The 9323-nt window shown below is 38.5% G+C and overlaps 2 long non-coding RNA genes across 2 annotated transcripts; one reads left to right on the top strand and one right to left on the bottom strand.

Moving 5' to 3' along the window:
* Positions 1 to 201: 201 nt before the first annotated feature.
* On the top strand, positions 202 to 1267 carry LOC148869467 (uncharacterized). Its single transcript, XR_016107407.1, has 2 exons — positions 202 to 339; positions 426 to 1267. It is a non-coding gene; the product is annotated as an uncharacterized LOC148869467 (long non-coding RNA).
* A 5709-nt stretch (positions 1268 to 6976) lies between these two features.
* Positions 6977 to 8272, bottom strand: LOC148869468 (uncharacterized). The gene is made up of 2 exons (XR_016107408.1): positions 7642 to 8272; positions 6977 to 7204 (listed from the first exon to the last, which is right to left on the bottom strand). It is a non-coding gene; the product is annotated as an uncharacterized LOC148869468 (long non-coding RNA).
* Positions 8273 to 9323: the final 1051 nt, after the last annotated feature.

Genomic DNA, 9323 nt, shown 5'->3' on the forward strand with positions numbered 1-9323 from the left:
TCGTGTCATACAGAGTACTGATCCTCTTATTTGAAGGCGCCTTCACGGCTTTAACCATCTTTCACTGTTCTCTTTTTTTGTTTTCCGTTTCTTGTTTCTTTCACCTCAGGAACTAATGCAACATTGAGCTTTACACGTCAACCAGATGCAGAGTGAGTGCTTTTCACCTTATATTGCAGCGTCTCATGCTTTCACCTCTGTATGCAAGCTTGTATTAGATTCGGTTTAATTTTAAAGGGATCTATCACAATGGCCAAGATCATACCCAAGAATTGAACGGTTGCATACTGAGGACCGGCCACAACAGAACGCAGCAGGATTGGATGAATACGATCCCAGGTGAATGTTCTAAAAGGAAAGCTTACAGAGTTACAGGTATATACACCATTTTGTTGCATGGTATGACGTCTTCTGTTGTTTTGCAGAGAGGTTTCACTTTCACAGGCTGACGGTGGGACTGCAGAGCAGACTGCTGGTATTTGGTCTGTCACCACCTTAAAATCAGCAATAAAATGACAATCCCGGAAGAGCAGAGAGAAAAGTGAGACTGGGGAGACCAAGAAAACTTTTCATCCCTTCGTTTAAACCAAGCGCTCGTTTTTGTCAACGATCCTGCCATAATGATTTCACTTTCGTATGCCTTTGTACTGCATTCCGGAAGGGGTCGTGGAGGGGAATCTGGATTTGCTCCTCACTGAATGCACCTCACACCAACTTCACTTCACCTACTTGCATTAAGAACATTTTCCCATGAATGACAACTTACAAGCATGGTTCACTATGTCTGTCTCCAACTGTTGGAGCTTGGGAGTTCAAATCATCGGGAAATGTTCTCAATACATGGCGAAGATGTGCTGTGGGACGTTATGGGTGCAGATCTAAAATTGGAACTTGGAGGATATGGTTGTTACTTCCATTCCTTCTGTATTATTTTCGAGTGCGCTTCACACCAACCTCACAGCGCATTGCAGGTGTGCATTGAATTTGAGAGCATTCCAGCTCCTTTAGATGATGTTATCATTCATCCCAACACACGGCTGGGATGTGCTGTGAGGGGTATGAGGCACGCTTTGTGAAGAACAGATCTGAACTCATTATTGCCCGCATGCCAAATCTATGGGCTGTTGTTTTTTCTCTATTCTACACAAATTTCAAGTCTTCGTCATACTCCTATTTTTTGTGAAATGCAATCAATATTACGTGTTAACAAGAAGCGGGGTCCAGAGAAAAAAGTCCCTTTATAAATCTTTCAAAAGTTTGATAGTTTTCACATACCAGGATTATCTTTTTAATCTTTTATTTTTTGTTGGTCAGCATCTGGATTATCTTATTTACTGTGCATGTATTAAAACGACTATGCTTTTACAAGTGAAGCAAAGAAACTTTCTTGTGTTGGAGCAAAAAAAAAGTATTAAATAGTTAATAAGTTATATTTTTTGGTTAAAAAACTAAACAAGATGCTCAAATCACAGAACATTAAAAATGACGGGACCAAGAATGGCCAATGTTGATGGCAGCTTAAGCCAACCTGAGTGACAGGTTAAAGATGGGATGGGATCATACAATGGGATGCTGGTGGAGAATGTCATGGAGGCAAAGTATAATGACTTTTAATATTTGATTCTTATATTTATTTATCTAAAAGGGGGAGATAAAGGGTATCACAGAGGTCTTTATTTTTTATGAAGAAAAAAGAATGGAAAAAACTAGTGTTCTGCATATATCATGTATGTATATACATATTTGAGTTATTTGACAATCTTGACTGAATCCTAACCACTCTTATTTTTAAAGTTCTTCCATTCATATCTATATTGGAGCAGTTCTGCAATAGAGAGCCCTTGTGCCCGGAAGTCATTTGTGCAAGGCACTCAAGGGTTCTGGTTGGTTCAAAACATGGACTCTTCCATATGGTTTTATTCTGCTGAGTTACATACTCTCTCCCCTTTTCGTAGGATAGCAAAGTTCTTTATCTTGTGGTCCACGTTTTTGATGTAAATCTTTTCTCCACTTTTCTACTTTTAGCTGATCCAGATCCAGCTCCATTTGAAGTTGGGTTGCAGTTGGCTGTGCCTTAGGTTGGGCTTGAGTTGGGAAGGTGGGACTCATGTTGAGGTTCCAGGCAATTTCAACCAAACCAAGCTGGATCATGTTTGTCTTTTAAGTTTAGTTGAAAAGTTTATGGATGCTATTCTTGGGAAAATTAGATATGGACATAAAGGCAGGCTATGCCTCTCCCTTGTTCTTATTTCCTTTCTTGTGGTTCTATTTAATAAAATTTCAAGGTGGTCATCCCTTCACTTAGAGTAAAGTTTGGATTAAAAAAACGAGAAAATAGATCCATCCATGACAATTTTTCGGGGCCCCTCATCAGTTAAGCTGTTTGTATTGTCATTCGTTCATGTGGAACAAAGTCCATGAATATACTTCTAAAGAATATGTTGTAAAATTAGTAAATGAGAAGGGAACGAAACTTCTTGTTTTATGCTTTCCGAACCCGGAGTGCAGCAATGTTGTAGAACCGCTTTTGGAGATGCAAATTGTGGTCTGAGAAAATTGTCAACTTGAATGGGCTCCGTTATACCACTTGATCATTCTTCTTAAAGCCCTATTTACCCCCTTATGGTGCAACTGGATCTCTGCAAATCGCCCACAGACTTCTAGTAGATGTGCACTTGCTTATTTTCTTTCAAACAGTGTGAAAGGCTTTATTTGAAGACACAGAAACGTGAAGAAATACAAAGCGAAAGACAGAAAAATAAAAATGTAAACAGTCAAAATGGTTTAAGTAAATTTGAAACAAACTGTCAAAACATGATAAAAAGATATGGTATGACGTGCGTGCACACCCATGCCCATGACCCAACCTGTGAATTGATAAATTTCTATTTTTAACGAGTTTTAATGGTTTTTAGGGCTTTCAAATATATAAAAGCTTTTTTTCTTGAATTTTTTGTCAACAACAATAACAAAATTTCGTATTATTGTCTAAGGGCTCAAAATAACCAAAATTTTGGTTTTTAAATATTTTGGGTGGGAAATGAATCATTTCAGCCGATTGAGAATGCTTCCTCAAGCTAAGTAGTCTTCAAGTTCCTCCTTGCCTCTCCCACCCTTAAATCTCTTTGCCACAGGCTTCTGATATGTAATCAAGACTTTAAGAAAAGTATGCCCGATTGAATTTCCAAACAAAAACACTAAACGCCTAAGGTCCAACTCTGTGTGGGGCTACATTGTCTTCTGGGTCAATTATATCCATGAAATAAGTAATATCATAAACAAGGTATAGCAATATTCATGTACAATTTGGAATAAAAATTTGACATAAGTTACATGCAAACATTTTTTTTTTCAAAATTATAAAAAACATGTATTATATTTTTTTGTCCCGTATTATTTTTGAAAATTAGTACTCTTCAAGTATTATATATGTTCTTTGATAATTTGCACTTCTTTTCATACTATTAACATGATTTAATTCAAAAAGAAAAAAAAAAAGAAGAAGAAAGTTAAATGGAAAGAAAAGCAACATAAGAAGGTTTATTTACTATGATTAAACTTGATCTCACCATGATGAGTTTTGGTAGATGGAACCCATTAATGGCTAGTCCTAATTCTCTGAATGAACCGACCGGGTCCTTGTTTTATCGAAGGATACACGACATTCATGTTGTAAGTCTATATATACAAATCTTTTCAGCAAAAGCTGTACAATAATCCTTATTTTGGGTCCATTAATCCATTAATCAATATTATTGGTCTTTCTTCAGTTCATTCTTTTCTTTTCTGGTGTTCATTTAATAATTGGTCTTTGAACTTTGCATGCAGAGCAAAACTACATAAATACATTATTTCCAAGCTACGGGCCATCCCATCAACAGACACAGCATGTTCTGGCAAGAGAAGGGACAAATAGGGTTCATGTGCTAAAGCTTGAATTGTCCCAACCCTTTGCCATCATGTATCATCTCACATATTCTGTGTTGCTCATTTGGGAAGTGGGGTGGAGCAGATGATTAGGACCCATACCTTGAAAACACAGAAATTTCCACTTCTAGTAGCTAGGTTAAATAATTTCAGAATAAGCTCTTCAGCTTTTGGTGTTAAGGCACAAATCACAGAACTATTAATGTTCAAGCTACATAGCCGAATAACTAAGCACCCTCAATGGCAAAAGCACACCAGCTGGTCTATACCTCCCCAAAATTTGATCAAAGTGAGCATAGACAGGTCCAACACCAATGGAGGGATGGCTATTGGAGCCAAGTGTATTGAACAGTATAGCCCTAAAGTGGTTGGCAGAAACCATTTCAATTCAAGGTTTTTTTTCGCCACCCTGGTGAATTCAGAGTTTCAGAATTCAGACAGTAATTCTTGACTGAATACACCTCATGCTTATATGCTCACAATAGGGTTGCCCACACTTTGGCTAGCTAATTATGGTGTTGATCACAAACATGTTGTAACATGGTCCCTCCCCCTCTGGAATTCATTCATTCTGATGAGTTGTCAGAGTATTTGTAACGGAGGTTTGTTGATTAGGGGAATCAGCCAAAAGGCTTTCATCAAGAAAAAAAGAAAGGAAGGCTGAATGTTATTTTCCATGTAAATGATCATGCATTTAGTCAGATATATATGGACCACACCCCTTCTTGGGATTGTTCTTCCATTAACCAACAGGTGTAGACTGTAAAGACCTGATATCTGGACCTCAATGAACCGTGACTTACATTTTTGGGTAGCCATATTTTACAAATTGAAAATCTGCTTTCTTTTAATTTCTTAGAGTTGGCCTGGTTTTGAATGGAAATACTGAGATTATGTATTAATTATTATTGTACAAAATTGTAAATACAATAAATCGTGTCTCTATCCCCGTCTTAACCTATGTTAGAGCATCAATAACTATATTTAGAAACAAGGTGGAATGGGTAAAATTTCATTATTTCATTTTTTTCTACAACAGTAGCCCTAAATTTAGGGTTTGGAGGGGTAGGTTGTTCTGGCCTTCTGGGAGAGCCAATTGCTTCACCAATTTAGAGGGGCGTTTGGTACAGTGGCGTTGCTTTGTTGTTGCATTCTGAATTGATCAATATCTAGCAATTTGCATGAGAAAATTTTTTACCTATACATATTGTTCTTTCTACCTAGCTAAGAGGTTAAATTTGACGACGTTTCAATCATAAATGACACTAGATGGTATGATGTGACAATACACATCTTTCACAAATTTGTATTGATCAACCCAAAATGCAACTACAGTGCAATATTGCCATTGTACCAAATACCTCCTTACACTCCTCTGTCTGTCCTGTACAAAGGATTGGAACCACGTACGTATATGAATTGATCCCACCTGCAAAAATGGAAGCTGGTGTATTGCTACTTATCTTGCTAGCATGGTTTTTAAAAACGATCCGGAGACTGAACCGGTCAGGGGTCCGGTTACCAGGTTGAATGGTCCGACCATTTGAACCGAATGGTCAATCCGTTCATAAAAAATAAAAAAAAAATGATCAAAACCGTTTGAACGGTTCAAACAATTAACCACCTGGTTCAGCTATTTTCTGACCAAAATCAATGGTTTTGGACAAATTTCTGGTTTTAGAGAAAACTGAAACCGATCAACTGACCAGTTCCTGGTTTTTTTCCGGTCCGACCATCCGGTCCGGTCCGGTTTTGAAAACCATGCTTGCTAGTGCTCACTTCTTAGAAAGGAGGTTTTGATTTAAGTATCGCTTTGGGACATAATATTACTTGAAAAAGAAACATTGCATATTGACAATCAAAGTTATTGGATACTTCCCTCCCCAAATATCTAATCAAATAAAGCTACTTCTCTCAAGCCAGAAAAAGTGAGTCAAGTTTTCATAATTTCTGATTGAATTAGGCATGCCTAGAATTTTTGGCAATCTATACATAGTCATAGTGAAAAATGAGACCACAGAAACTGATAGTACCAAATAGAAAGAGAGAAAAATAATAGAAAAGAGAAGTAGACACAACAAAGCACAAGGACATTACATAGCTTGTAGTAGGATGCCCTACACCCACAAGCGAAGATAACCAAACTAAACTACTATATTAAAGGGTGATTATAATGAAAGATCAGACATGAAAATAGAGCCAAAATTGTCAAAGAAAACTCTCTCTAGCTTCCTAACAATGATGCTTTCTCTCCAGATCAATGTTCTTCCCAGCCAAGCTTGGAGACCCAGTTGTGAACATGTAATGTCCACTGATAATGCACTCAAATTAATGCTAATTAGTGGATTCTTTTTAGGTATTGAATTCTAATAGATTAAGTAGAAATGATGAAATCGTTCTATTCTTGGTTAATCCTTATACTCAGCCACTCCAGTAGTAGACAGCATAAGGCTGTGGAACACAGACAGCCAAATTAAAGTTCTCTCAACAATGAGCACTCCAAGGGACCCACCAAGAGAGCATTAATCAAATGAGCACCGGAAATTCTGGCATGTATTTCTCTAGTTATGTCCCACACCAGAGACCTAGGTCAGAACTGAGAATGGTAAAATTTGTCCACAATGAGATCATTTAATTAGGAATGTCATGATCTGGATCATCTGATGGATAAGCCAAATCCTTGTAGTCTGGCCTCTCTGGTTAATGGGTTGGCCGCCCTCTGATTATCAGTGGTGATCCAAATGTATCAACAGTCTCTCTTTCTCTCTCTCTCATACTTCAAAGCTACCAGGCCAAAATTGTCATTGATGCAAAGGTAGTAAGTACAGTACTAGTGGAGAATAAAACCTCCAGTTAATCACATTTCTCTTTTTAACCTTTGCCTTTAGATTATCATTGTTGTCTCAACTCTAGCAGATTCCCTAATGAGAAACCCACTTCACGTGCTCACAGTTGATTAAAAAAAGGTCTACATATTCCCAATAGAGAAGTGTAAATAAATACTGAGGAACGATGCAATCCAAAAGGGAATCTGAAATGGAATTGTATAGAAAGATAAAAGCATCCCGCTTGCTCCATTGATACAAAATTAAAACACACATACAACAATTGCATAAGAACAAATGTGTACTATAAAAGCAAACATCAGTGGTACCAATCGAGGAAGGAACTACAAAAAAATTAACGAGAAGATGAAAAAGCAAAAGAAGGCAAAAGTTGGTTCGACATCCTTTCATGTCGATTCCGTCGTCCAAGCATTCATCATCAATCTAAAGACCTGCATCCACAAACACAGTAGCACCCAATAAGAAAAAGAGTGAATCATCCCCAACACCGAGAAGAAGAGAAGATCAAACCGATCAATAGTTTAAAAAGAATGCAGACCAGATTACATAGACTATAATCATGTAATTTCATGCTCTTTTTCCCAGAGAGAAAGAGATCGATCAAAGCGAATTAAAATCTGTAATGATCTAGAAAGTTCCTTTATCATAACCAGTAACAAATGTGTATAGTGAAAACGTGAATATATAGTTAGAAACTTCAAGAAATCATTTCAGTGATAATCAAAAGAAAAGGCTGGAAATAGTACTAGATTGATAGTGCAACAGATTGAACACTACAAAAAGAGAGAGTTGAGAGTTGAAAATCACAGTCATGAAGAGAGCTCAGGGACTAGGGATTTTAGTTTGAGATCTCGTATATATACTTAACTATTGGATCTAGAGTGTGCAGGTGTAACCAGGAGGAGGTGTCTTCCCACAAGTAACAAGGAGCTGAAGAGCAAGTGGGAGGTAGATGTTGATGTTGAGGAGCTTGACTTTGAGAGTAGTGCACAAGCAGACTGCAGCTTCGAGCTCAACAAGCCCCTCGAGCAATGGGCAGCACTGGTTCACAACTGGGTCTCCCAGACCAATGTGCACCAACCCGCCCAGGAGGTCCACACAGGCTCCGAGCTTGAGTGTGTCAATTGGGCATGTCTCCGGCTTCTTTGCCGGTGGTGGGCAAGGCTTTCCGGTGGGTGGTTTCACAGGAGGACCAGTCACCGGGGGGTATGTTACGGGTGGGTTCAGGATTGGAGGGACGGTAACAGGCGGCAGTTTAATGGGTGGTTTTACGATCGGAGGGACGGTGACCGGCGGAGTAACGACGGGAGGGAGGGTGATGGGACCTTTTGGAGACTTCACCTTGGGCTTCTTATGCTTCGGAGGGGGCTTGCCGCAGTAACCACAGCCAAGGATGGGAGTAGCTGAGGAGATGAAGAACATGCAAATGATAAGAAACGCAGAGATCTTAGAGGAGTCCATGGCCTTGGATTAATCTCCTTCCTGCTGCTTCGATCCTTTGATCTTCACTTGGTTTGATTGTGTGGATGCAGAGAAAGCTTGGGTCTCTTATAGAAGCGCTGAGGAGTGCAAAAACAATAAACCATTCACGTGAAGATGGCAAAGGCCCCAAAAAGCAACTGCCAAATCTTGCTAGTTGGCAAATGCTTCACATACATGCATTATTCTTCTCCAATTGTTTCTAGTATATATTATCAACTCTTTTTGTTTGTTTTTATCTTTTTGGGTTACTGAATCTAGGGCTTGAATGTTCAGGTCCGAGTCCGAATGGGGTAAGTATGCATTCACTCTGGATTTCTCATTTCTGTACGGGCCGGATGCTGAAGGAAGATGCACATATAATGGGAATTTTGTTTGCATTCTAGTTGGATTTGGGTTGGGGTTTTGTTCTATAATGTGGACCTTTTGTCAAGATCCAAACCCATCAAGTGTATGTATGGAGAAGGTACAATTTCGGGTCAACCCACTCCATTTCATGATCTGAGTAATCAATCTATGGTTTAAAAGTATTAGAAAGCAATTAAAGTATTAAACCACACTTTGTATAGAAGATGGATACATGATTAATGAAATATAAACTAGAGTTGTACACATCTATGAACCACCAGTCACCAGATTAGTTGAAGAAATACACATTTAGGGAAGTTTAGGGAAGAATTAATATACATTTGATCAAACAGTTACCAAAAAAAACATTTGATCAAACAATTACAGTTGTTGTATTCCAAGCAGGAATCCTTCCCTTTCTAAATCTTGGAGATGGATGTCAGTGATTGGCTTGTTGTGATTATCCAGTTGGGCTGGATTGCAGTCTGATGAGATATTATTTCTGCCCACATCACATGGTGGGTCTCTTTTTCAGATTATCAATTTCTGTTTTATGTCATCCTGCTGCAATTTGAGGGGCTTACTGTCCCACCCATCAGTTCAAATTTTGTCCATCAAATGGGCCAGCTGCCACATGTTGCATGTGCATGCAATGATCCAAGATCCATCCTAGCTGTATTTTGATTGGTTGCTTTGATACAAAAGGAAAAAGTAGAATTGGAA

The sequence above is a fragment of the Nelumbo lutea genome, chromosome 2, assembly GCF_056320005.1.
Source record: "Nelumbo lutea isolate HS-2025 chromosome 2, American lotus-T2T, whole genome shotgun sequence".
NCBI lineage: Eukaryota > Viridiplantae > Streptophyta > Magnoliopsida > Proteales > Nelumbonaceae > Nelumbo > Nelumbo lutea.